At 43.2% G+C, this 27,947-nt stretch overlaps 1 pseudogene; it reads right to left on the bottom strand.

The window, feature by feature from the left end:
* Nucleotides 1-7,598: 7,598 nt before the first annotated feature.
* On the bottom strand, nt 7,599-26,669 carry LOC120848568 (annotated as a pseudogene).
* Nucleotides 26,670-27,947: the final 1,278 nt, after the last annotated feature.

Consider the following 27,947-nt stretch of genomic DNA (forward strand, 5'->3'; position numbering starts at 1 on the left):
ACAAATACCACCATACTAAATTTATTTCTGTTTTGCGCGCGATACACGCTGGGTTGACGTCTCTCTTGCGGAAATACTGTAATCCTTCCTAGCATGCCAGGTAGATGCCCGGTGGTCATAGTTGTATATTTGAAACGGCCTAGGGCAAAAGCTGATTTTGAAAAGCTTTGAATGCAAGTGGCTTGCGTGGCTAGATTGAGCAGCTGATGGAATGCGTATTTTTGACATATTTTGTCAAAAAGAACCGAGTGTCGCTTGAAGAGCTGTAACCATTGTGGACTGCGTGTGCTTTGAAGATTACTAACGCCGCCAAGAGAAGACATTGTGCTGATGCTTTGATTGTAGCATGTCTACTTTGGAATAAATTATTCACTGTTCCGCTGACAAGTTGGTGTGGTTTAAATTGATAGTTGAAAAACAAGAAACAACAAATGGGAGCACGGCGTGCTCATTTGTATACACATCATTGCCATTCCAGATGTTCAACACCAATATTGACTTTTTTTTTGTTGGGTTGCAGCAGCCGATATTTCAAATATCATCACTTAGAGGTAAACGTGATCTAAAATAGTAAGAACATACACAATAACACATTCCAATTAATTCAATAGGCACACTAACTGAGGCATGGCATCAAACTCGAGGGTGGTAGCTGTTTATATCACCAGTAACCTTCAACTCTCTTTGTAACTGCCTTTCTTCAAATCAAAAAAAAAAAAATACAAAATTAGACATTAAACGAATTATAGCCTCCTAGATCCATTTGATCGGCAGTTGTCCGAACATACAACATAGTACGCGAAAAGAAAACACCTTCCTGGTTAGATGTGAAAAATTTAGCGGAACTGCCCAAGGCGAAGAAGAAAAACACAATCATAAATTGACCTTCCCCGTGGTTAACGAGCAGTTCGAAAGTACAGTGCAACCAACTTATAACGATGCCACATATAACGATGTGCCGCTTATAACGATCAGTTTCTTGAGTTTCTAGGCTTGAATTGATCAGTTTCTAGTCGAAATACAACGAGAATTGGTTATAACGATTGAAATTTCGGGTTTTCTCATTATCGTTATAAGTGGGTTGCAGTGTAGTCGATCCTTGAAATTCATACATGTCTTGATTTGTGTCGGGACGGATTTGTGTCGGGACCCAGAAGTGTGACGTCACTGATACAAAAATAAAATCGTTGCTAGGGACGTTGTTATGGACGAATAAATGGGAGTGGATTTCGCTCCGGGAAAGAACCATCGGTCAACAATCGGACGTGAAATTTGAACGGCTAAATTGAATAGAAATAGGAAGCCCAGATCTCACACTTACAACGACAGGAATTTGCGGAGAATTGACTGTTTTTTTTAATATTTACAATGGCGACTTCCGGCCTTGAGATGTCTCGAGATGCTTGCGCTGCAACCACTGCAGTAGACGGCGAACGCATGCGGAAAGACTCATGTATTTCGTCTGCAACAGTTGAAATCGTTTGAATAATGATACGATTTTGATCTCGTATTTTTTGTAAAATGGCAGGTCTCAGAAAACTTATTAGGTTTATAAAAGCGGATTGTTGTTGCGTGCGATACGCGACCTATCTGATTAAAATAATCACATGGAGATCAGCTAGAAATACATCGAGAGAAACACCTGCATATTACATGATATCAAAGCAGCGCCAGACTTACTTTATTATTTTGCAGCTGACGTGAATTATAATGAGAGAGCAATTATTTTGACTCTAACTGCAAGATCGGTTCAATATCCCAAATTTCGTTTGTAGGCTCGCAATATGGGAGTGTGTTTCGTACCTGCTTGCTGCAACTATCGCAGTCAGAAGAAATCTCGTTGATTCTTCGGTTTTGAGCATAACTCTAAACAACTAAAGAACCGAGTAAGGACATCAGGTAAGTTTATATGTGTTCCGGGCAGTTCGTTTGATCCCACAAATTTGCACTGAATCAACTTCTCTGCCGTCATAACTCCTTGAATCGCGTGCTGGCCTGCATTTCGAGGTTGTTAGATTTCACGTTCTGGCTGTAACTTACCACGATAACGCGATTCGGCTTCGCAGTGTTTTCACCCTCTCGAAAATTCCGGAAGCCTCTACGGGCAGGCGTTCGCGCGGTCGTGCACCTCGAGCGTTAGTCGAAGCTTTGCCCGAGCACACTTCGCTACTGAAATCGCACGGTAAGTTGACCCCGAGAATAGAAGTTTCATCGCTCGTCACTATAAGCTTTCCCGAGTAAAACGGAGGCAGGAAGGAATGAACACTATCGGTTCTGAGCGTGCGTGTGCAGGCAGCTCGAGATGCCAGACACTTCTCTTTATTCTCGCGCCACGAATGCATGGCGCCGCTAGCATCTATATCACACTCCTCCCCTTTTTATACGAAGGAACAACAATACTGTCTCAAAACCTAGACGTCAAGTTCGGGTCACTATAGTCTAAGGCCTGTAACTATCTACGGGCTTTTTTACTCTGGTAGAGCGTAGTTTTTGTGGACTGCTCGGAGTCTGGATGGTTGGCAACGTCTGGCATGAAACTTCCTGAATTCGAGGAGGTCCTCTGTCAGGATGTACTGTTGTTGGTTCATGAGGATCTTCGCTCCCGGAAGATCCGGTTGACCTGCCTCGTTCAGCTGAGGAGTCGGTTGCCCCGTGCTCTCTGTAGGGTGTCACAGGTGGAAGACGTTGTTCACGAAGATGGTCACCATGACGGTTCCAACGAGTCCCATCTCTCAGTTCCACTTGCACAGATAATGAACTCGATGGTTGAATGACAACCCCAGGAAGCCATGAAGGTTCTGACCTAAAATTTCTGGCAAACACTTTTTGACCATGCTGAGGTAGAATGCCTTTGCGTGCTCCTTGCTTCAGCTTCTGCTTCTTCTGCTTCAGCTGCTTCCAGAGTACTGCACTCCGCATGTCCGGATGTGGGAGGTCTAGGGCTGTCTTTAACTTTCTGCCCATTAGCAGCTCAGCTGGACTATGACCTGTTAGTGAATGCTTTGTAGTTCTGTATGTCAGAAGCATCCTGTCAATCTTGATCTGAAAATCTCCAGATGACGCTTTCTTCAGCATTCCTTTCACGGTCTGCACGACGCGTTCCGCAGCTCCGTCTGATGCTGAGTGGTAAGGTGGAATCAGCATACGTCGGATTGCAAGGCGGCTTAGGAATTCGCTCTACTTGTCGCTTACGAAGGCCGGACCGTTATCCGAAACGACAATATCTGGTAGACCGTGTGTCGAAAAAATGTTCCGAATGCATTCGATCGTAGCATCAGCAGAGGGTGACGATACCGGTATAACCTCACCCCACTTCGAGAATGCGTCGACCAAGACCAGGAAATAACATTCGTGGAATGGACCACCAAAATCAACATGTAAGCGGAACCAAGGCCGTTCTGGAAAAGGCCACGGGGTTGACTGTACTTTCCGATTGGAACGGTGATGTTCTTGGCATTCACGACAATCTTGAAGCCCTGCCGTGATACTGTGGTCTAGCCCATCCCACCAGACGTGACTTCGTGCAATGGACTTCATCTTCTCCACTCATGGATGGCTTTCGTGCAGTAATTGAAGTACTTGCTCTTGTAACTTGAGTGGGATGATCACTCTTGATCCCCACAGTAGACAGTCTTCTCGGACGCTGAGTTTTGTCAGCTTTGTTCGAAAAGGCGACCACTGTGGTCCTCTTGGGAGATCGCTACCGGACCACAGTGCCTGTCTCACTCCTGACAACACTGAGTCACTCGCGGTATGCTGTGCAACAACTGCGGCGGAGAGAACAGCGGGGTACGCCGCTTCCAACATGAATACATCAGCTGGCCGCGGAAGTTGGAAATTGTCTCCTGGTAACGGTAAGCGACTCAACGCATCGGAGTTACCTATGTTCGGGCCGGTTAGGTAGACCAGCTTCTACTTGTAGGCTGCTATTAGCCCCGAGAGCGAACACAAGCGTCGCTGCGGTCGCCGCGCCCTAATTGGGTGAGGTGTACCGTGACGTCAGGGGGAGGACCCCGCTCCTCGATCTCGCACCGGCTCGCTTCCCATGCACCGGTTTCCTGGTTTGGCGTCGTGTGCCCGCAAGCTCGTCGAGGAGCTGGACTTCGTTTACCCGGTGTACAAGACGTTGAGTTAAGCCGATATAGACGTACTTCCGTACATTTTATAAGCCTGCTTTACCCTTTTACCTTTAAAATTGTGTTACAAATCCCGAAAGCTATCGGCGGAGGCAATTCCGCCGATGAACCTCGCCGTCCGTCCACACGACACAAGGCAATTTTGCGAGGGAACCATGAAGTGGTGGCGGAAGTGTTTCAGACGCTGGAATTCTGTTCCTTGCATGTTCATGATATAGAACGATATTACATCCCGCTTTCAAGGCATTTGAAGTGGCATTTATATCAAGGGCCTTTGGTTGGTCGGCAAATTAGCTCGCGACCCGGGCTCTGCGCTGCCACTCTGCATGCGCTGGTTCGCAGATGTTTTAAAGGCCCTGCGTCTGATGATCCTGGAAGCGCTCGTGGAACAGGGTTGTTTCACGTAAATATAGCTTCTTCGTGAATTAATTATATAGTTTATACACGTATGCAGGAATAATTTTTAGAAGATTTACAATTACTGGAAATTAGTTTGTATGGTAGCAGAAAAACGACCGAAATGCCCCGAGTTGCCTGTATGATATGTATTGAACTGCCCAAAATATGCACAGCAATAGTGCCGTAATTTGGAACGTTTATACTTTTTCCTGACATCCTTTATTCCAGCCTTGGGTATTCGGAAAATACGCCGTTTAGTCTGAATTGCCATTTCCAATTAAACGAGACACTGCTGCAGGTCCCCAAAAGCTTCCTCAGCCTCCAAACTCCCTACAGCTGGACTCTCTGACAACAGAGGAAAACAGGAGTAAAAGCAAGCATTTGAACGGCTGTCCAGTGGTAAGTGCAGCACTAGTAGCAGAAAATGCGGAACCTCTGAAGGGCAACAGTCTGCGTGAGAAAAGCCTCTGGTATTTTAGCTTCAGGGCAATTCTATTTAAGTAAAGTCTGAACTTTAGGGCTTAAGGTACTAATAACGAGCTAGACACATTCGCTTACGTTTGTTATACATTACTTGAGGCTTGATATAAACAAGTTCACAGATACCACCCGTGTAGTCCATTGAAATACTATCCGATTCCAGCAAAGGTCAAATGCGAGCAATGTACATAATAAATGTTCCTTGTTTTTTTACTTTGCACTTGCACTTGGGCTGTCTTACTTGTGATTCTCTCCCCATGGCCCAGACCGTATTTAGTATGTTGCTTGAGAAGCATGCAGCTTTTCTGCTTCGGCGATCTTGTTTAAAAAGAGATACAAAAAAAAATAGGATACCTAACTTGCCAATTCGTTCAGAACATCAGCAGCATGTATTGTGATAGATGTAAATCTATAGTGATGCTCCTGCAATTGTGGCCATATCTCTTCATTTTCATATACCAGCTGCGATTCATGCGTTGCCTGCCCTGTCAACCATGCTTACAATGTTGGTTGAAGTTTCGCCTGTAGCTACAAGCCATACCGCAATAAAGGCACATATAAAAGTTTACACTTCCTACGAAAAAACACGCCAAAACAAATTAAATAGAAACGAGCGCGCCGACAGCTAGCGTCGTCACAGCCTCCACAGGGCGACCGGGGCGAGTCGGGGAAAAGTTCTCTCTTCGCCGTGACGTCATCCCGGTTCGCCGTAAGGGGGCGCCACGCGAACTTCTCGGGGCTAATACTCCGCGACAACTTTTCTTGGCGATGCAGTGGAAGGTCCAGGCCCGCGTTTTCTCTCCCATTTTGAGTGTACGCAGGCTCTCCTCCTCTCCCCATTTCCGGGGAGAGGAGGAGAGTCCGCGCACACTCAAAATGGGAGAGGGGGCGCGGGCCTGTACCTTCCACTGCATTGCCAAGAAAAGTTGTCGCGGAGTAATTGCCCAACGTATGACTCGAGGTGATCCTCTCTCTGGAATGGCCTTGTCAAGGCCCAGAAGTCCAAGGAGAGGTTTATGGTCAGTGGCGGGTTCAAACTGGTTTCCCCAAAGGTACTGATGAAACTTCGTCACTCCGAAAACGAGTGCCAAGGCTTCCTTATCAAGCTGACTGTAATTTTGCTCAGCTGGTAGGAGGCTTCTCGAGGCGGAGGCTATGGGACGTTCCTGTCCCCTTGAATCTCGATGAGCAAGGACAGCGCCGAGTCCGTAAGGAGAGGCGTCGCAGCTGAGGATGATGTCTTTGTTAGGGTCAAAGTGTTGAAATACTGTTGCAGATGTCAAGAGCTCCTTGCTCTTGTGAAAAAACTTCTCCTCTTGTTGCCCCCATCGCCATGATGTATTTGCAACGAGCAGGTGGTACAACGGTTGAAGTACTGCAGGACAATTTGGGAAGAAAACGCCGGTAATAGTTGACGAGCCCAAGGTAGCTTTGAAGCTGCTTGAGGTCAACTGGTCGAGGCGCATTTAGGACAGCTTCTACCTTGCGTGGCGTTGGCTTCAGTACTCCGGCTTCAATCACATTCCCAAGGTATTCCACATCAGGGCCCATAAAAGTGCATTTTTCTGGCTTGAGCTTGAGACCTTCGACCTCTAGACGCTGTGGTACTTGTTCAAGATTTGTCATTGAGTCCAGTCACGGGAATATCGTCAAAGTATACGACGACGTGTTGCATATCCTGCAGTAGGTTTTCTATTTCTCTCTGGACGGTTGAAGGAGCCGAGGATACTCCGAATGGTAGTCTGGTATATTGAAAAAGTCCTTTTGGAGTGTTGATGGTAACAATTTTCTGACTCTCAGGCTCGAGCTCCACCTGTTGGCATGCGTCCTTCAGGTCCAGTTTGGTAAACTTGACGCCTACTGAAAGTTTGGCCTACAGATCTTCTAATCTGGGTACCGGGTACTTCTCGACAATAGTTGCAGGATTTACAGTAAGCTTGAAATCACCGCAGATCCGCACTCGGCCGTCACGTTTTAGAACAGGCACGATGGGTGCTTCCCATTCGGATGTTCTCACAGGACAGATAATTCCATCGCGTTAAAGTCGTTGCAGTTCTTGAGCAACCTTATCCTGTGACGCAAACGGAATCGCGCGAGGCTTGAAGAACTTGGGATGCGCTCCCTCTTGGATGGTGATCTTAGCTTTCACGCCTTTCAGCGTGCCTAGTCCGTCGGAAAAAACTTCCTTGTGATATTTCAGAATTGCTTCCACGCTGGATGCAGCGGTAACTTCTTTCACATCGGCCAAACTTATTCCAAGGGCGTTGATCCAATTTCTTCCAAGGAGTGTGGGAGTCTGGTCACGTGTGACATACAAAGGAAGCATTGCTTCTTTGTTTAGGAATCGAACAGGTACGACGACCTTTCCCTGAACCTTAGAAAGGTCACCGCGATAGCTTCTTAGGATGACATCAGAAGGTTCACATTGAAGCTCTGGAAAATTTTCTACGAAAGATCTTTGGCCGATGATGGAGACGCTGGCTCCTGTGTCCCCTTCCAGCCGAAGTGGTTTCCCCGCCACTTCTAATGTAGTAACATATGAAGGTGAAGATATGAAGGATTTCAGTGACCACATGTTGTACGTCACGGGTGGCTGACTCGTGGACGACTGTTCGGATTTGTCAACGCATAGACATGACGCTTGTGAACGTTTTTCTTCTGTCCGGAATTGTCTGATTGGTCTTGCTGCTTCTTTGATTTGCACACGCTGGCAAGGTGTCCCGTCTTGTGGCATGCGTTGCACTTTGTTTCCAAGTGCTTGCACACAGACACATAATGAGGTCCTCTACAACGATAGCAAGTAATGCTCTTCGATGCAGCTTCTTTGGCCACGTTGATAGCTTCGGACGCCATTTGAGATCTTCCTTGTTTCATTATCAAGTTCGAATCGTTCTTCGCAGTTTCCATCGCTAGTAGAAGCTGGATCGCGGACTCGAACGTGAGATTGGGCTCTTCAAGCAACCGTGTCTGCATTGTGGAGTCATTGATGCCGCAGACATGTCTGTATTGAAGCATGTCATTCAGGAATGTGCCGTACTCGCAGTGCTGGGTTAGTTTCTTGAGTGCGGCAACGTAGTCGCTCACAGATTCTCCCGTGTGTCGACATCGGCTGTTGAACTTGCAACGGGTGACTACCACAGAGGGTTTTGGGGTGAAGTGGTTGCTGAGAGCGCCAAAAATCTCCTTTAGGCTCACTTCGTTAGGAGCCCTGGGGGTGAGAATGTTCCGCAGAATGGAGTGTGTTTTAGCACCACAGGACGGCAGAAAAACTGACCTTTTTGCAGTAGGAATGCTGTTGGCCTCGAAGAACAGCGCGGTGCGTTCCAGGTACTCTAACCAGTCCGCTGGTTCCCCGTCGAAGACTTCCAGGATCCCGTGCTTTGGCATGGTGGAGCTGAACACGGCTAATACTCGCGCCGTAAGGAGGTAATACAGATTTTACCCTAGTCGCCAGTATGATATAAGCTTTCCCGAGTGAAAGGGGGGCAGAAAGGGATGAACACCATCGTTCTCAGCGTGCGTGTGCAGGCAGCTCGAGATGCCAGACACTTCTCTTTATTCTTGCGCCACGGATGAATGGCGCCGCTAGCATCGTCATCACAGTCACCAACTTTATTCAACGCAGTCGCGTGTTTCATAGGACCACTGAACCAAACTGGACCCGCGAAGCCATCGTGTCATCTGCTAGCAAGGCAAAAACGGTTGCAAAGTTTTATTACGGGCTTTTATCATCGCAATATGGCACTGGGACGATAGGAAAAGTCTTGACGATTAGATACTGAGAAGCCACAATGCTTACAAAAAATATTCACGTTTTTATCAGACAAATTACGACCTCACGTCAAGGCCCCATGCCTTATTCCATAACAACGACCCTAGCAACGGTTTGTTTGGAGCACAGTGCCATGTTGGGACCTCATCACTTACGGGATCAATAACTAATAGTCAACAAAAGCTACAATACCTCTTTTTCTACAATTATTCACAAACATACTTTAGGACATTCTGAATGCCTCAATCCAGAGCTATAGGCGATGCCATTGCCGACACAAAGACGCAGGAACATTCTTAGTAATTCCCTTTTCGTTATCCTTAAATGTTTTTAGAACCCCTGCGTCTGATGGCGGCGTGTTCGGGAACAGCAGTATCTATCGTCAATAAGCCACCTGCGATGGCTGGCCGGTGACACTTTGAGCCATTTTTAGTATTCATTTGCACGCCAGCCATTCTTCATTAGCTTCGTATTTTGTGTTGGTAAAGCGCGGGAGAAAAAAAGAACCCAAGACGTACGATCGGGGACGTATTAAGGATGCTTAAATCCAAACTTACTCAATTTGTTCTCCACTTCTAAGCCGTCTTGGCGTGCTCGGCGGCGTCTTCCGGTGCCATTTTGGCTGCCGACGAGCTGACGTCTCGAGGGCCGGCTTGTCTTAAGACCGGTAAGTATACAAAAACGAGTAGCAGCAGATGCTCTTTCACGTTCATGACTATTCTAGCTGGCGTGGTCGATCCAGGGGGGGGTGAAGATGGGTGCAGAACGCGGCAATCCCTCGGCGCTGACATCGGCAGTCTCGAGAGAAAGAACAAGTCTGAGAGCGACAAAAGAGCGGAGAAAGAGCAGATGAAAGATTAGGCGTGTGCGAACTCTTATCAACTGTATTTAGTTTTATACAATGCGCGATTCTGGTGTTTCCCTACAAAGTAGGCTAGAAAAGAGCAAGGTAGAGAGCTTACAGGTGATGTTTTGCTGCTTTGTGCATCCTAAGACGTCGCCAGCGAGATGGGCCCATCGGGACCGCCAACTGGGTTCGCCGATATCCGCTTCTATGCCCCGCCGTTCCCAAGAGGCCCCACTGCATGGGATTAATTTCTCTAGAAACTCTATGAGTCGATCTCGACGCAAAATAACTCGGCCCATCTGGGAAACACTGCCTCCGAGCGTATGAAGACGCAGGACGAAAGCAGACGAAACTCACCAACAAGAATTCAGGCGGTGATTTCGAGCCGGAAGTAGCGTTGTATCAGGGTTTCGTGCAAGGTCCCTGTAGTACCTTCTGTGTTTAATTATTCTCGTTGATTCCTTTGCATTCTTGGTCTTTAAAGTGCCTTCGTTATTTGTCATGATGTCCCCTCTAGTTTGTTTGTTAGATTTGGTTTATTATTTTGTTTTAGTGTGTATACGTTTGGAGAGTGTTTTGTTTTTACCATAATTTTCGTAGATTTGCCCATCATCCCTAGTGGTCTCGTTTTTTCCTTACTTTGCTTGAATTTACCACGAAGATTTTCATTTATTCTTACATCGATTAGTCTGTATGTAATTTTTTTTTCACACGTCCATTTATGTATTCATTGAAATATAAAAAGTTTTTTTTTCTTCTTTTCAGTCCCTTAAATATTGCAAAAAAAAAAAAAAGATTGCTTGTACATTAAAACCGCCTTAACTGCGTGTGTATGGCGTTCGACGGACATTTGAGGGGGTTAATTTTGAGGATAACTGCACCAATTCGCTGATATTTGTTAATAAAGTTTTGTTAACCTTGAATAAGTGGATATGTTGGAATTGCTGTTTTGAAAATAGTCAATATTCCAGGATGAACTAATTTAAATAACCTATATTACGATCCCAATAATCCCAGGTTTGGAGATATTCATTTATAAGTTTTCGCTTTTTTTACCGCCTGAGTGCGAAACTGGGCGAAGGAGGAGTGCCGGGATTGCGCCAACAATGACGCGCAGAAGAGTGACGTCACGATGCCGAGATATTGACGACACGCCCAGAATGAGTACGTCACTCTTTCATCTTATTGGTCAGGGCTTGCAGCGCTTTTGCTGCATTGAGTTTCGCAATCAAGTGACGAAAATGCGAGAGCTGACAGATGAATACTTTAAGCCCTTTGCTTTTCCGTGATATGTTTAAAATATTTTAGCATCTAATTGTAACTGCCGTCAATAAAATTATAAGACATATTCACTAGATAATTAAAAACTTAACCAACTGATTATCAGTGCTCATTATTTAACATGATGTAAATGAACTACTAATAGAAAAATTAATATGTTTATTTATGCTTACTTATTTAAAACGTTACAGTTTTTTTTAGACCCCGGGCAAGTTAAACAAAACCTTCGTAACCCATCTCAGCGCGAACACAAACTTAAATATTTTCTGCACTATCTTATAGCTAAGCACAAGAGCATAGAGACAATATACAGCGAATATACGAGGAAAAACTATTGCAACATAATGTAGAACTTCCAGGTTCTCTAACACGTCATGTACATCATTGTGATTGAAAAGAAGGCTGCTACCAATAATAGTAGTTGTTTAAACCATGATGTCAATACATTACCTATCTAATGTCCGCCGAGCCGAAAAAGTACGGAGTGAAGAAGACATCTATGTACGGGTCATAGAGCGTCCGAGGCGGAAACTGCCATATTTCTTGCCGGTTGGGGATTGCATGTTTAGCCTTCTTCCCTTTCCTTCGTATTTTAACTACTGTGCTAGGTCGCTCCTGAGGCATTTTCGGAATAGAAATTTGTATAATAAAGGAATTTAAAAAAATTAGAATTTTAAAAGAAATGCCAAACTGTGTCCCTTTAACGACATCAGCCCAGGTTTAGCAAACAGCACCCGTGACCTAATTCAGGTATTAAAAAAATTAATATTGGTATATCTGGAACACTCCGAGTTAGCACTTTTTCTGTATTATACGTATGACTGAAAGCTATTAAAATTTAAAGGAATTACAAAGAAGGACTGAGGGCTAATAAGCGTCGTTGTCACCGTGCGTTATCAAGCACTGAGGACATCAGATGAGGCTGTAACCGTCCCGATAAGTTCAACAATTCACTACAACTTGTTAATGAGCTTTTTTATTGCTGGATTTATAAGTCAATTTGAAGTGACAATTTTAATGAAAGCCACATTGAGAGAATGAATCTATTTTATAAAGTTTGCGGGATGGAAAAGGGCATTGAAATATTTATCGATCAGCATTCGCGTTTTTTTTCGCCTCATTTTGAAACTGGGCGCAGAAAGAGCGTCAAAACGTGAAACAATGGCGCGTACAAGTGCGAGGTAGTATAGTTTTGAGCACCTTATCATTGTCTCGGCAACGTGTCATTGTCGGACGTGTTGGCGTCGCACTGGCGAGATAATGACGAAGCGCCCGAGTATGTCAGTTTTCAACCGGAGTTCATGCGCTCTTTCAGTGCCCACTCATGAAATCATTTGATGATCGTTTAATACCTGAAATCTAGTTGTTTTTGGCCAACTTGCTTAAATTAGATTAACCTCTAATAACGACTGCCTTTAGAATTGCAGTTGCACCTGACTCATAAAGTCGTTAATTAAGAAGTCAATGACGAAATCGAAGTTAATTAGACATTCATTATGGCGAACCTCCATACTGCAAAGCAAAGCCACAACACACGGACTCTCCTTAAAGAGCAGAAGTTAGGAAGGACACTGCGCTACATAATTCAGAGCCGCATTCGCACACACGCTAATAATCTTCTTCGCTGCTTCGCGCTTCGCGCTCGTAGCGTAGTCCATGCAAGTAGGCGAGGTAACCATGGTGACATCGTAGAAACTCTCGCGCCGAAAAGCGGAGCAAATAAAGAACACCCTGGAAGAGCAGTGACTAGCAGAGTTCGTGGCGATTGAACGACACGCACGCGTCACTGTCATCGACACCCACAAGATAATGAGTGAATTATAGTAGTTAATTGGCTTTATCGCTTACAACTATCTACATGACGTCCGCCATGGTTGATAAAGTTATCCCGCCGGAATTATTTATTTATATTAGCTAGTGTATTTTTTATTATTCTCAGTCATTGGTGAAACACCCTGTAGAGAGAGAGAGAAATGCATCGCTAAATCTCGAAATGCATTAAAAAAGACGTACTTTGAAGGGTTGCGACGAGTGTGATCACATTGGGCGAGTCAACATTTCGGCCTGCGTCAGAACTTCATCAGCACTGTCCTGGTGAAGGCCTGACTCCGGCAGAAACATTTACTCGCCCAATGTGATAAAACACGCCTCAGCCCTTCAAAGTACTTTTTTTTTTAATATATTTAACCGGAAACGCCGAAGAGGACGTTGAGGAAAAAGCAAAAGAAAAAGTGAACGATTGGACGAGCGCACTTACCAGAGGCGTAGCCAGGAAATGTTTTCGGTGGGGGGGGGGGGGGGGGGGGAGGTGGCTGGGCCTGGGATGGGTGTGGGACCGGGGGCGAGGGGTCGATATACATGTGTAGATTATAAGGTCGGCTGGGTTTCCAGTGGACTGAAGCCCCATAAGCCCTCCCCCTGCATCATCACCGTCATCAGAGTACTGCAGAAGGGAAGGCAAATGAAGGGTTTCGTAGCCTTAGCTACCTAGCTACGCCACTGGCACTTATAGTTGGTGACATGTTTAGAACGCAGTAAATGCTCCGCCTCCAGCGCCAGCTTTCTTCTTTTGATAACACTTGGGTGTGTGCGCAGTCAATGCCTGAAGGAAGGCAGAGAGCGTTTGCTGGAGGCAGAGCTCCTACTGCATTCTTAACCTGTCACCGACTATATAAGGCTACTGACATTTTTGGTGGCAATGATGTTATGCCAAAACATGACCGCCCAACCGCATCCAACGCTCGAGCAGGCAAGTGTACTTCTTGCGGGCAAGGAGCAACTGTCGAGCCGTCTTGTCAGCAGAGTGCTGATATGCACCGTCAATCTACCGGGGGACCTTGACAGCTTGACCGACACATGGTCGGTCGCTTGACTCATTAGACAACGATAGCGTGTCAGATTGCCAATGTCGGACGTTGTATAGACCAAGGTCTTACGTCCTTTGAATCGCGACTACAGCACGTTTAAGGTACGCTCCTCGGTGGAGGCACGAATCGGTAGCCCGAGTGAAGTTGGGGGCCGTACCTCCGAACCAGCTGTGATAAACTGGAGGCAGCGTCTTTGGGACACTGCATCGCTACAGCTGAAGCCGCCCACTTTCGACGAGGCCTTTTTTCTGGCTAACGTTCCTTATCCATTTGGAAGCCGTCGCTAAAAAGAATTGATGGGACACTTAATTTCGAGTGTTAGTAAATCAGCTGCTAGGCGTGACTACAGATGACTTGTGAAATGTGCCCTTCTAGATCTGGCTACATTATTAATTCTATAATGTTACTTTGATCACTGTATAGCTTTAAATTATTTTGTGTGCGTATTTTTCTTTTTTCTTTTATCGTAATCCATTGTACAAACCGTATACGCTCACCAACTGCCTATGGGTGGGAATACTCGCCAAGCATCTTTTTGAAGTTTTTTTTCCTCTTTCCCCACCCTTTGTACAAAATGAAAAAAAACATTAATTATTATTACTATTATTATTATTATTCTAAATTTCCTCTTGCAAGAAAAGGTTAGTCAGTTGAAGGGTTGATGTTTGTAGTACGAAGTACTTACTTTTTGCTCTCGCACTTGGGGATGTCTCTGTGTTGTGCTTTTGATTTCCTCTGTTTATTTTAGTGTCTTTGTACTTGTTAATATTTTTAGTCTCAGGCTGGTGAACTACGTTCCCCTTCTGTACTCGTGAGTATGTGTGTTTGTATGTGTGTTTTTGCTCGTTTTTTGAAGTGGGCCAGCACTAAGACCGATTGGTTGTTCCTGGACACTTTAATAAACAATGATTGATTGATTATTATTATTGGACTGAAATTAAGAATAACGAAGATAAGGATATTTTTATAGGTAATGTTTACATACCTCCCCAAAAAGACCTCGCTTCTTTCTCGGTTGATTTGGCTAGGCTCGAGACGGCTTTTCGCGGCATAAAAGGGAATGTCTATATCCCAGGTGATTTAAATATGTCATGTATTTAATGCCAAAACAATCTCATAGACTCCTCAAACTCGTTTGAATACAAAAACGCCAAGATGTCCTGAGCATGCTATCATTCCTGGAACCTGCAACCTAACCATATTAAGAACTGAAAAAAAAAGATTCTGGACCTTTTTCTTACAGATGTTGAAATGCTCAAATTAAACCATGTAGAAGTCTCGCGTGTACCGGTTGATAACTATCACCCCGAATTTCGTATAAACATGTAATTAGTACTACATTCTAGAAAAAGCCCGTGCGTCTACTTTCCCACACAACACTCGGAGAGCGAATCACCACAACTTACGGAGGCAGCTCAGCGAATGACGGTGCCGAAACATATGTTTAGACCAAAAAACGCAGTCTGAGTTGTGACATTAAGCAATGCAAAACGTCACGCTTGCATTGCTTAATGTCACAACTCAGACTGCGTTTTTGGGTCTAAACATATGTTTCGCCATCGTCATTCGCCGAGCTGCCTTTCTAAGTTGCCGTGATTGGCTCTCCAAGTGTTGTGCTGGAAAGCGGATGCACGGGCTTTCTTTAGAGTGTACCAAGACCTACATCATTGGCGCAAGAACAGTTCTGCTATTGCCGTTGAGATTATGTAAACTTATACCACTTCTATGCAGAAGCTAATTGGGACGCCATTAAAAATCTTGATGATGGTAATGATCAGTTTCGCATAATAACTGGTGTGGTTAAAAAGGGCATAACGAAGTGTCTTAAACAAACCTCCCACAAGAAGAGTACTTCTCGTGGTGTTCAGCAGAGCTGGTGAACAGCCTAAAAAGAAAGGATTACGCTCACAGAATTATGCTAAAAAGACATGTTTTCTTGGTACGAGGAATTTAGTCAATTAAGGAAACACATCAAGACTCTGCTCAAGGTGGATTGGCGCAGGCACACGGACAATATGGAGGCTAGTCTATGGCGGAATCCGGAGGAAGTTTGGCGCTACATAAACGGCAGGTCTGGACTAAAAGAAAAGTCCCGAATAATGTTCATTCAGAACGAAGAATATATCACAGCTGAAGCGAATATCTCAAACACGTTTGCAGCTCATTTTCGTTCCGTTTACAAATGCTACCGTAAGCGGAATTGTCCTGATGAAGGGGATAACACCCCAGATGTCTTTTCTGGGGTCGATATTACGGTGTCAGGCGTCCTGGTTGCCACATACAAGCTCAGCAATTTAATGTCGGTGGGCCCTGACAATATTCCTGGTCCCATTGTCAGGGACTACGCAGAGCTGTTCGCCCCTACCAAGGCAGCTGTCTTTAACAGGTCAGTAAGGTCTGGTGTGTTTCCAGGGTTATGGGAAACATCTAAGATTGTATCGGTTCATAAATATGGGAAAAAATGAGAGGCCCCAAAACTACCGACCTGTGTCGTTACTTCCTGTGTTTCCGAAGGTTTCTGAAACTGTACTGAACTTATATATCTCACATTTTTAGAAACATCATTGTCGCATGTCAGCACGGCTTTATGCCGGGTCGGTCCACAGTAACCAATTTAACGTGTTTAATTAATATTGCTCTACCCACACTCTAAAAGAAGCCCGTGCGTCTACTTTCCCGCACAACACTCGGAGAGCCAATCACCGCAACTTACGGAGGGGCTCAGCGAATGACGATGCCGAAATATATGTGCAGACCAATAAACGCAATCTAAGTTGGCTGGGGTCGATATAACGGTGCATTGCTTAAGGTCACATTAAGCAATGTAAAATGTCACGCTTGCGTTGCTTAATGTCAAAGTCAGAATGCGTTATTTTGTCAAGTGTCGTGCGGGAAACTAGACGCACCGGCTTTTTAGAGTGCATTGTGAGTAAGCGTAGTCAGCCTCGATATAATCTATTTTACCCTGAGCAAGCCATTTTATTTAGTAGATCATAATCTTCTCTTGAATAAATTTCACTGAATGGGTGTGACAGGACCAACGCTTGTTGGTTCTCTTGTTACGTAAGAGGCCGCCAGAATAGAGTTGGAATTGACGGTGTGTAGTCTTTCTTATATCACACCTCTTTATGGTGTCCCCCAGGGCTCGGTTTCGGGACTCCTATTGTTCACATTGTTTGTCAATGATGTACCGTCGTGCCTATCATACTCCTCCGTTCTTCAGTTTGCCGTTGACATGAAGATATTTCAAGAAATTCAGTCAGAGGCTGATTGCCACGAGCTGCAGGGATATAGACAGAATTAGAGACTGGTGCTCGGGCAATAATTTAGTGCTCGGTCACTTACAGTCGCCAAGAGGACATATTATGTTCCCCTACAAAAATGAGTCCGTGAAAATTGCGCGGACAGAAACAATTCGCGATCTGGGTATTTACCTGGACTCAAAACTAAAGTTTCGCTCTCATGTAGAGAGAGCATTTGTGAATGCTATAAAAACTCCAGGAGTGATCAGCCGTATAACGAGGGAATTATTTCAGCCTTTTGTATTAATCACACTCTTTAAGAGTCTTTCCCGATCCCTCTCGGAATATGCATCAGTAGTCAGGAACGGGTTGGCGAGTTAAAATGAAGCTTTACTTGGCCGCGTTCAAAAGAAATTTGCCTACATTCTTAACAACCGTTAATTCCAAAACGAGCCGTTGAGTTATTCCAGTGTTTGTAGCCTCAAGAACATCGAATCTCTGTATCACCGCAGGCTCTCTGCTGACATTTTATTTCTCTTCAAAGGTTTACACGGCAAGATTGATTCTCCAAAGATTTTACTATCCATTTCGTTGCGTGTGCCACACTACAGCACAGTGTCTAGTAGCGCATTTTATCCTCTTGCGACAAATATGTTGAACCCTGTCACTCGCATACAACTGTAATGCAAGAACTTTGTAAAAAAACTAGACATATTCCAAGACAGAATTTCAGGCATTCGCGCGCCATTAAGGCTGTTGTGACGCAGTTGATGGTGTACTTAATTTTTTTTGTTGCTTTTTTTGTTTTCCATGGTTGCCCCCGGAGGAAATTGGTGAATTTACTTTTGTGGACTGATTAGATGTGTATTTATCTGCATTCATGTTTGTCTTCACGTATTCTGTGTTACTGTCTTCGTTTCGCTTTTTATGCCTCTTTAGACCCTGATTTCCCTCTGTCGTTTATATTCTTTGTCTCAGTGTTTTCCTCGTCTTTCAACAAAAGAAGTCACTGGCTGTTCTTGAACACGCAATAAATACAAATATTATTATTGTTATTAGTAGTAGTAGTAGAGGACTGGTGGAACCAATTCAAACTGGAGGGCTTTAACTCCTTCTGGTTTTCGCGATCAAAAACGGGGGAGGGATATTGTGTTTTTTGTGAAAAACACGTGGCTGGTCTTTAAGCGCGATTTGTTTATTACTCACGCGGAAACTATCACCCTCAAAATTAAAAATGTTTGCTTCGAAGTTTTTTTGTTGGCCTATTATAGGCCTCCCTCCCAAAGTTTCAGGGACTTTCTGGATGAATTAAAGGAAATGCTGCCAGGGGGTGAATAACAGGGGACAGTTTTGTTTGGTGGGAGATCTCAACATAGACACAGCGAAGCACTGCAGGATAGATATGAGGTGTGTGATTATCTCAACATACTGGCTAATGAAGGCGTGGAATGCATCATTAATGCTCCTACGAGAGAAGAAATTTTAGTAGATAAATTAGTGTCGTCATCGATTGACCATATTTCTGTCAGAGCTTGAAATATTGTGGTCATGCCGTCAGTCATCTCCCAAAAACTTGCCGAGCATTATTTTATTGCATGTCAGTTTGGGACGATTGCGGATTCGAGGATAGATAACGATAATAAACATAAAATGCAAATCATTGACAATAAAGTACTTGACCGACTCATTTCGTCTTTTGACTGGAGGTCATTCCGCGAGTCAGTTTCTGAATTCAATGTTCACGCAAAGTCGTAGAGCTTATCATAATTATTCAACGATTTCTCTAAACGTACTGTGACAAGAAAAAAACGGAGACCCCAGTGTGTCTGGTTCAATGAGGACGTCCTCGCCGCCATTAAAGAAAAAGACGTTCGATGGGCTCGTAGTCGCCGAGCACCGACGGGTGACGATTTACGTTCCGAGTTCCGTGCAGCGAGAAACAAAGCTAAGGCATTACTTAGTTTCGCGAAACGGCAACATTTTAAGGGAAAGTTTGCAAAGGCGTGTGGCAGCTCTGCGTAAACTTGGTAAATTGTTAACTATTTGCGAGGTTCGAATTGTAGGCGAACTGTGGACGACGTGATAAAGCGTAATTTCATTGAAAATTTCACGGAAATAACAGAACGTTCCAATTTATTAATTTTTTTGTAAATCCCCTTCGTGTCCCACAAGATACGTTTGAGCCTGAGGCTGAGATAGAAAATAAGGAGACCTCTGCTTTTCTATTTCCAATGAACGAAGATGACTTGCGCTCTTTGCTCTTCAGCATTAAACCTATCATGTCGCCTGGCAAAAATGGCATAACTGTCGTTTGTCTTCAGCGTAATTTTGAATATGTTAAAGATGTTATTTTCATGATGAACAGCTTTGTTCATTTGGTTGTGAATCCTGACCAGTTGAAGACTGTCGTTGTAAGGCCCATATTTAAGGGTGGCCAATCTAAATATATAGAAAATTACCGTCCAATCTCGATTCTACCCGTGCTTGGACAAATTTTTGAGAAACACCTTTTTTACATTATGAATAATTTTATTGAGAAGTGCTCATTGTTATCCAGCAGGCAGTACGGCTTTGTTTCTGGAAGTGGCACGCAGTAACTTTTGGAAGATGTGGCTGATGAGATATATTCGGCATTTGAAGGTAACATGTTCTCTTGTGCAGTATTATTAGATGTTAGCAAAGCTTTGGATACGGTAAACCACGAACGTTTGCTAAAAAAGCTACGGAAATTCGGCTTCCGTGGCCCTTTCTATTCATTGTTAGCGAATCTGTTGGACAGAAGAGCAAAGGTCGTCTCTGTAAACAAAGTAAACAGTACCACGCAGTTTTTACAAGCCGGTGTTCCCCAGAGATTGCTGTTGTCTCCTTTGCTTTTTAATGTTTATGTTAATGACTTTGAACCTGTTATTTATGAATGTAGATTATTTCAATATGCGGATGATACTTTACTTAATTCGCGTCATGTAGACTTTTCCTAGCTGTAAACATTTTGCAATCAAATATTGTCAACCGAATGGATTGGTATAGTTCTAATCGCATAAAGGTTAACCCCCTAAAAACCCAACTTATTTGTTTAGAAATCCTTTAAAACCGGGTTTTTTAATGTTCCTTTTGGCCTGCACAGTTCTGCTTGTAAACCCTGCTTTTGTACGCCTGTGCCCTGGGTAGACTCAACTAGATATATTTGACTCATTTTTGAATTTGACATGTCCTGGAATAAACACATGGCTCACAGATGTGTGGCTCTAAGAAAAGTGGCTCGCACAATGTATAATATGAAAGTGTTTGTACCTTTCACTGGTTAAAAAAAAATTATTGTCCATGCACTTGCTTACAGCGTTTTGAGATAGGGAGTTACTATTCATGCCTTTTGCACAGCGTCCTGGCGGGTTAAATTTGATAGTATTCTGAAAGAAATCTTGCGTAGTGTTTCATACAATTCTACTTTCTCATCGAGTGAAAATTTGTCTAGTGACATGGAGATGCCTTAATTGCCTCATTTATTTGTGGAAACAGTAGTGCTCCGAGACTTTTGAAATGACAATTTTAAAACGCTTCATAAGCCTGCACGCCTTTTTCGTGTTTCTACTCGCTTTAATGTAGAGAGACGTGCGACTAGATATGGGAAAAGACTGCGCCGTTCTTATGTTTCAGAGGTCTTTAATGCTCTTCCTGAGGATATATACATTATTACTGGCTGGGCAATGTAAAAAATGGCTTCGTTCAAATATTCTTGAAAGTTAATTTGCGTAATGCTAATCCTTGCAAGTGTTTTCTTTAATTTTTCGCTTTTTGTTGTTGTGATTTCTTTTGTTTTCGGGTGGTTTATTGAAAGCTTTCTTGTATCTGTAAACGATTATGGTTCTCTTTTTTCGCCTGTCCGACTTGCCCAGTTCAGTCGTACAAGCCTATAACGGCTTAGACGAACCTGTCACTTATGTACTGATGCCTGCTGTTACAATAAACTTTATTATTATTATTATTAGTAGTAGTAGTGTAATTATAATTATAAATATTGTAGTAATATAATAATCAATCAATCAATCAATCAAAGTTTAATATAGCGCCCAGGAACAACCTTGCGGTCTTGGTTCTGGCACTCTGGATGGAAATGAATACATAAAACACTGAAATACAGAAGAGAAATGCACTATATAGTAACAGAATATAACCATACACGACATACACTCAGCTGAATGATAACAAAATACAATTTCTAGGTCTTGTGTACAATGATAAAAAATTGCTGCAATGTAAAAATAAGTTTGAAAGGCACTCAAAGCGAATAATATACGAAGCAGTACCAAGCACAGAACCAACGATGTCTTTGCTCTCCAACATCAATCATACAGTAAACCACAGTCATTATTCATCCGCCGGACAGGTCTTAAATAGAAATAACAAATGCCCTGTAGCACGAGTTAAAAACATCGAGTTTCTCAGAGTACTGGTTAAAGCACTCAGTCAGTCTAATAATTGGGCTTAAAAGACTAAATTTTTTTGGAAATATAAAAGGATGATTGATTCCGAGTAGGCACACATGAAACCCTAAGGCACAGTTCAGACAAGAGGCTTAGTGAATTAATCAACCCGTGCAACGTTTTAAACAAAAACAATAGGTCCGCCTTCTGCCGACGCCGCTGTAGGCTCAGCAAGTCAACACGCTCTAACGTTGCGTCATCAGTTGAACAATGAACATCCTTCATAAGGTAGCGATGTTTAAAGATGGAAATAAACTTTTTCTGAACTCGTAAGATTTCCAATGAGTTGGTTTTAGAGATTCCGTTCCACACAACTGAGGCATATTCTAACTGGGGCATGCATAACGAGCGGTACAACGTGAGAAACGCAGAAGGATGCTTGAAGTCCTTCGTTAAGCGAGAGGCAACACCCAGCGTGCGCAGAGTCGAATTAACGGGCCTAGTTACGTGACTAGAGAATCGCAGGCTAGGATCGAACAGAACTCCCAGATCTTTCATTGCACATAACCGCGACGGGGGTTCACCATGAATACTATATGCGAAAAATGTATTCTCTGTGCCTTCCGAGTAAATGTCATAACCTTGGTTTTAGCGCCGTTTAAGAGAAGATTTTTTATTTGACAATACTATTAGTCCTTACAATGGGGACCGTAATAAGGGTGAGCAACAAAAGTGAACATAAAATAGTTACGCAGAACATGGTGTACAACATAACATTACCAGCGTACTTTATGGTTATATTATCAGACACAACGGAAACACACTCAAAAAAGAAATACACAAAGCACTGTGAGCAACAGATTTAGATACATAATTTTTACAATAACTTCTGCAGACCTCTAATAAATTCAGAAACGATGTTGGCTGCAACAGTGCTTTCTGGTAGCGCATTCCACTCCTTTATCGTTCGAGGGAAATAGGAATTTTTAAAAGCAGTTTTTGGCGTAACGATATTCTTTAAGTGTTCTAGTATGTTTGTTTCGAGTAATTCTAGAGATATGGTGTCTTATCAATCTATCTTTGTCAAGCAGAAGTGTCCCGTTTAAAATTAAGTAAAGCATTTTCAAGCGTTTATTCCTCCGCCTTTCTTCCAGTAGACTGATTCCTGCCCTGGAATACAGTTCCGTTGATGAATCTAGCCTCCTATACTTTGAAAAAATAAAGCGCAACGCCAATTTCTGAATCCTCTCTAATTTTAATACTAACTTCTTTGTGTACGGATCCCACACTTCGCTAGCATATTCTAAATTTGGTCTTATCATCATTTTAAAAGCTAACAGTTTAGTTTCCGGAGTGGCCACCTTTAACGACCTTCTTAATGACCAAAGTTTACCTGTAGCTTTCTTAATTATATTATTAATGTGATTGTCCCATCGAAGATCGCTAGTTATTGTTATCCTTAAGTATCTAAATTCGTTTACTCTAGACAAAGTCTTTCCGTTTAAGTGGTAGTTATACACCGCGGGAGTTTTCTTATGTGTCATTGACATGCAAACGGTCTTTTCCAGGTTTAAAGACATCTGCCACCTTTCACACCACTTGCTAATTTTTTGTGAACAACCGTTCAACTCGATGGAATCACTGTCATCGTTTATATAATTATATAAAATGCAATCATCAGCGAAGAGCCTGGCTTTTACAGTAATGTCACGAAGGACGTCATTTATAAAAATTAAAAATAACAAGGGTCCGAGTACAGATCCCTGTGGGACTCCCGAGTGCACTTCTCGTAGCATCGAATCATGCCCATCAATACTAACAAACTGCTTTCTAAGAGTCAAGAACGCTTCAATCCACCGCAGGAGGTTGGGATTCTTTAGCAAAGGCTCTAGCTTAACGAGCAGCTTATTATGATTCACCTTGTCGAAGGCCTTCTGGAAATCTAAAAATATTATGTCGACCTGGCCTCTATTGTCAAGAGTCGAAGAAAAATCATGAATCAGTTCCGTTAATTGAGCAGTGGTAGATAAACCTTTTCTAAACCGGTGTTGCTTGCTATCAAGTACTTGATAAGCATCTAAAAACGTTCTTATATGCTTTGAAATGACGTGTTCTAGCAATTTACAACAACTAGAAGTTAACAAAATGGGTCTATAGTTTGTAACTGAGCTTGCGTTACCTTTCTTATGTACAGGTATTATTTTGGCGACTTTCAAGTCATCTGGAACAGTTCCATCTGACAACGATCTCTTGAAGACGAGGCTAAGATACTTCGAACACCATTCACTGCAACAATATAAGAATTCGTTAGGAATATTATCAGGACCAACAGCTTTTTTTAAATCGATACCAAGTAGCAAAGAAAAAATACCTCCTTCTGGTATTTCTACGTCATTTATTGGGGGAACATTTTCAAAAAAAGAAACCTCCGGCAGGACATGATTATCAGTAGAAAAAACGCTGACGGAATATTCATTAAAACAATTTGCGATTTGTTTCTTGTTTTCAATAGCCCTATCTCCTACTATCACCATAGTAACTCCTTTTTTACTTGATGTTAGTTGTCGACAAAACCTCCTTGGTGAATATTTTATAAAGTTTTGCATTTTAACATTAAAGAAGGAGAATTTCGATGCCTTTATTTTTGCTTTAAGTTCTGTACTTAGCGTCCGTATTTTAGCCTGTAGCAACCCATCCCTTTTCCCACGCGCTTTTGTTCTACACCTGGTTAAGAGTCTTTTGTGATGGATTATATCCCTTGTAATCCAAGGACTATTTGGATTCCGCTTCTTAACGCACATTGGAACGAACTTATGAATGCATTCTAGTACAGTCCTTTTAAAATTAAGCCATAGCTCCTTCACTCCGATCAGGGGGTTCCTAGCAAGGTTCTCAAATGTATCGTAGTTAAAGCCTAGTTGATCAATAATTGATTCGTCATCAGCTTCCTTAAAGCTTCGGTATGAAGATATTTCCGTTTTCTTAAGTGTAGCTTCCAACGATATTTCGAAGTGTACCATTTTGTGATCAGAAATTCCCGGTTGAGTCTTACAATCGTATGTGTGACGGGAGAGTGTCTCACTGACAAATATTAAATCTATTAGGGATCGTGATTCCCCCTGTACCCTAGTATGCTCGTTGACAACCTGTGTCAAGTTGTGCGGGAAGGCCAAATCCAGAAATTCTTCGGAGCACGACACTTCGCTGTCCCCAGTTCCTGATGTAGCCCAGTCTATCCTACCGAGGTTGAAATCTCCCATCAAAATAACTTTCTTTAAACTTACTTTTAACATAAAAAGAAACTCATTTAACTCCTTAAAATATCCAAGAGGCATTTGTGGGTGGCGATACACTACACCTACTATTAATTCACTGTTTTTTAACTTGATCCTACACCACACATTTTCAATACCTAGAGCACCTTCTATTTCAGAAGCGATCAGGGACGATTGAACTACTAGGGCCACACCTCCTCCTCTACTTCCTCTGTCCTTTCGAAAAATATTATAACCAGGGGGAACTATCTCATTGTCTAACACTGATGAATCAAGCCAGGTTTCGGTGATAGCCACTATACTGGGGTCATGATCCATTAAGATGTGTTCGAGCTGAAGCGATTTATTTACAATACTTCGGGCATTAAGGTTGATCAGTAGAACGTTTTTTGTTTCCTGTGAATTAGGTTCCCGTCATTGTTCAGGATGCGGTACATTGGGCGGTACATTGGCTGCAAAACGTTGAACTCTCTGGTCAGTATCCGAGTCCCATCCGTACGTTACTCCATTGATTTTTAGCTTGTCGTACGATAAAAACACCTTTTTTCCATTTCATTTATTTGCAGCTGCACTCTCCCATAGCTTTCCTCTGATAACTCTTACATTTGTTTAAAAGTCCTCATTAATAAAAATACGAGTCCCTTTAAGCTTATTGGCATTCCTAAGTACGTTTTGTTTTTCGTTATTACTTCCAAAGCTTAAGATGACTGGCCTCGGCTTTCTGCTAGGTAGCCTTCCAAGACGGTGAATCCTTTCGACAGACGTCACATCAACACTCAGTTTTGTTTTGAAAACATCTTCAACTACTTTTTGTCTCAAGTCCAACTCCGTTTCCTTCTCGTATTCTGCCACTCCATGGATTACTGGATTACCAAGTTGTTTCTTCTACTTCTGTTTTCTAAGTCATCGATTTTTTCTTGTAGCTTTAATACGGTCGCTTCCAAATTCGCCACCTTTCTTTGTGTAACATCAAGCGTCATGACAAGATCACTTATCTTTGAAGTGGACGCTTCAATCGCTTCTAATCTTTTATCAAAACCTTTTTGGCTTGCGACTATAGATGATAAATTAACCGTCATCTGTTTCTGGCATTCCAGTATCTGCTGCATTGTGTCTGTGTTTGGGCCAGGATTTTGTTCGACATCCCCGCACCTTATCAGCGCAAGTGCCCCCCAACAATAATCGGCAATGGCAGCGAAAAACAGTTTCACACGCCTTGGGCAAGGCAACAGCAGTAGATAACGATCGTCTGAGCGATACGAGCAGTCACAAAAACTCTCACCTACCTGCACGCAAGAAAAGAGCCATCTCTAAGACATGTCGCTTCTGCTGTCACCTTGCCCACTGGCCATCAGTTCGTTGGGCTGTTCCTTTATGGTCTCGAAGGCTGATGTGGATGTGCCTCCGCCGTAGATAATTGGACGATCAAGCACGTGGTCGAAGACCACGTCTTTGTGCAGATTTTGATGAGGTGTCGTCGGTATATGGATGACTGGCAGCTTTTCGAGCACGTAGTTTTGAAGAATGGTGGTTCCGTGTCGATGTCCGTACGCGCCTTCGCATGCCGGTATTCCGTGTTGCGACAGCTGCAGCAGCCAGTACTGAACGCAAGAAAAGAGCCATCTGTAAGACATGTCGCTTCTGCTGTCACCTTGCCCACTGGCCATCAGTCCGTTGGGCTGTTCCTTTATAGTCTCGAAGGCTGACGTGGATGTGCCTCCGCGGTAGATGATTGAACGATCAAGCACGTGGTCGAAGACCACGTCTTTGTGCAGATTTTGATGAGGTGTTGTCGGTATATGGATGACTGGCAGCTTTTCAAGCACGTAGTTTTGAAGAATGGTGGTTCCGTGTCGATGTCCGTACGTGCCTTCGCATGCCGGTATTCCGCGATGCGACAGCAGCAGCAGCCAGTACTGCACGCAAGAAAAGAGCCATCTGTAAGACATGTCGCTTCTGCTGTCACCTTGCCTGATAATTGACTTAGCATCACCTAAAGAAAGAGCATGTATTTTCCTGAAGGCTAGCACAATCATCTAAAGTAACTATTTATTTGTAAATTTTAATGTCATCAGCGTATTGCAGGAACGAAGAATTAGAAATCGCATCAAACACGTCATTTACAAAAATTGTGAACAGGAGCGGTCTTAGTACGGATCCCTGAGGAACGCCAGAACTTGCCCCGTACAATGAAGAGTTCATACTGTTCACTCGAACGTACGCTTTCCCGTTCGACAAATAGCTTTGAAACCAGTCGTATACAGTGCCACAAACCCCGTAGGCGGAAAGCTTTGATATAAGGGTCGTATGATTTACAACGTCAAATGCCTTGCTTAGGTCAAAGTAGACCACGTCTAGCTGACCTCTGTTGCAGACTACCTGGGACGCGGTAGACACTAAACTTACATTTGTAGAGGTTGATCTGCCGGTCATAAACCCATGCTGATTAGGGAAGGTTAAGTTTCAAAATGGGAAAGAGAAGAATTGATGAATGACTGCTTCAAAGAGTTTGGAAAATGAGGAGAGAAGGGAAATCGGTCTATAGTTGAGAACATCACCTTTCATTCTCGACTTCAGAACCGGAATGACCACGGCAATCTTCCACATTTCGGGGAATACTCCTGACCTTAATGAGTTGTCAAATATTGCACACAGTGAAGGTGTCAGTATATCATGAAAAGTTTTGAGAATTGCGGATGGTATACCATCGTGCCCCGCAGATAGCGTGGCTTTCATTTCTTTAATACCTAGCTCTACACATTCCTCGTCGACATTAATGTGACTTAGCAGGTCACCGAATTCATTCAAGTGAGGCAATGTGCCGGTGGAGCGGACGGTACTGTCCTTGTAGGCTGAGCTAAAATGATCTGCAAATAGCTCGGGCGCGCACTCCGCTTCTCTAACGTGGTGATCCAAAACTATTATCGATCCGATATCCTTCCCGGAACGTGGTCTAGTGTACCTCCAAAATTTCTTAGGGTTTTTGACATGGGTCAAATTCCACTGAGTCACGATAAGCCAGGCGGTCACGGTTTAACATTATCTTACATTTTTTTCTGCAACTCTTGAATTCTACCTTCCACTTTGCCAGACCACTTTTCTAAAACTTTCTGTGCAAGATGTCTTTTCTTTTTAGTAGCGTTTTTAGTTCATTAGAAAACCAATTAGGAAAGTAAGGTTTCTTTAAAGATCTTAAAGGGATGTATCTGTCCATGGCCTCTTGAATT

Source organism: Ixodes scapularis, unplaced genomic scaffold, assembly GCF_016920785.2.
Source record: "Ixodes scapularis isolate PalLabHiFi unplaced genomic scaffold, ASM1692078v2 PGA_scaffold9__187_contigs__length_104089568, whole genome shotgun sequence".
Lineage (NCBI taxonomy): Eukaryota > Metazoa > Arthropoda > Arachnida > Ixodida > Ixodidae > Ixodes > Ixodes scapularis.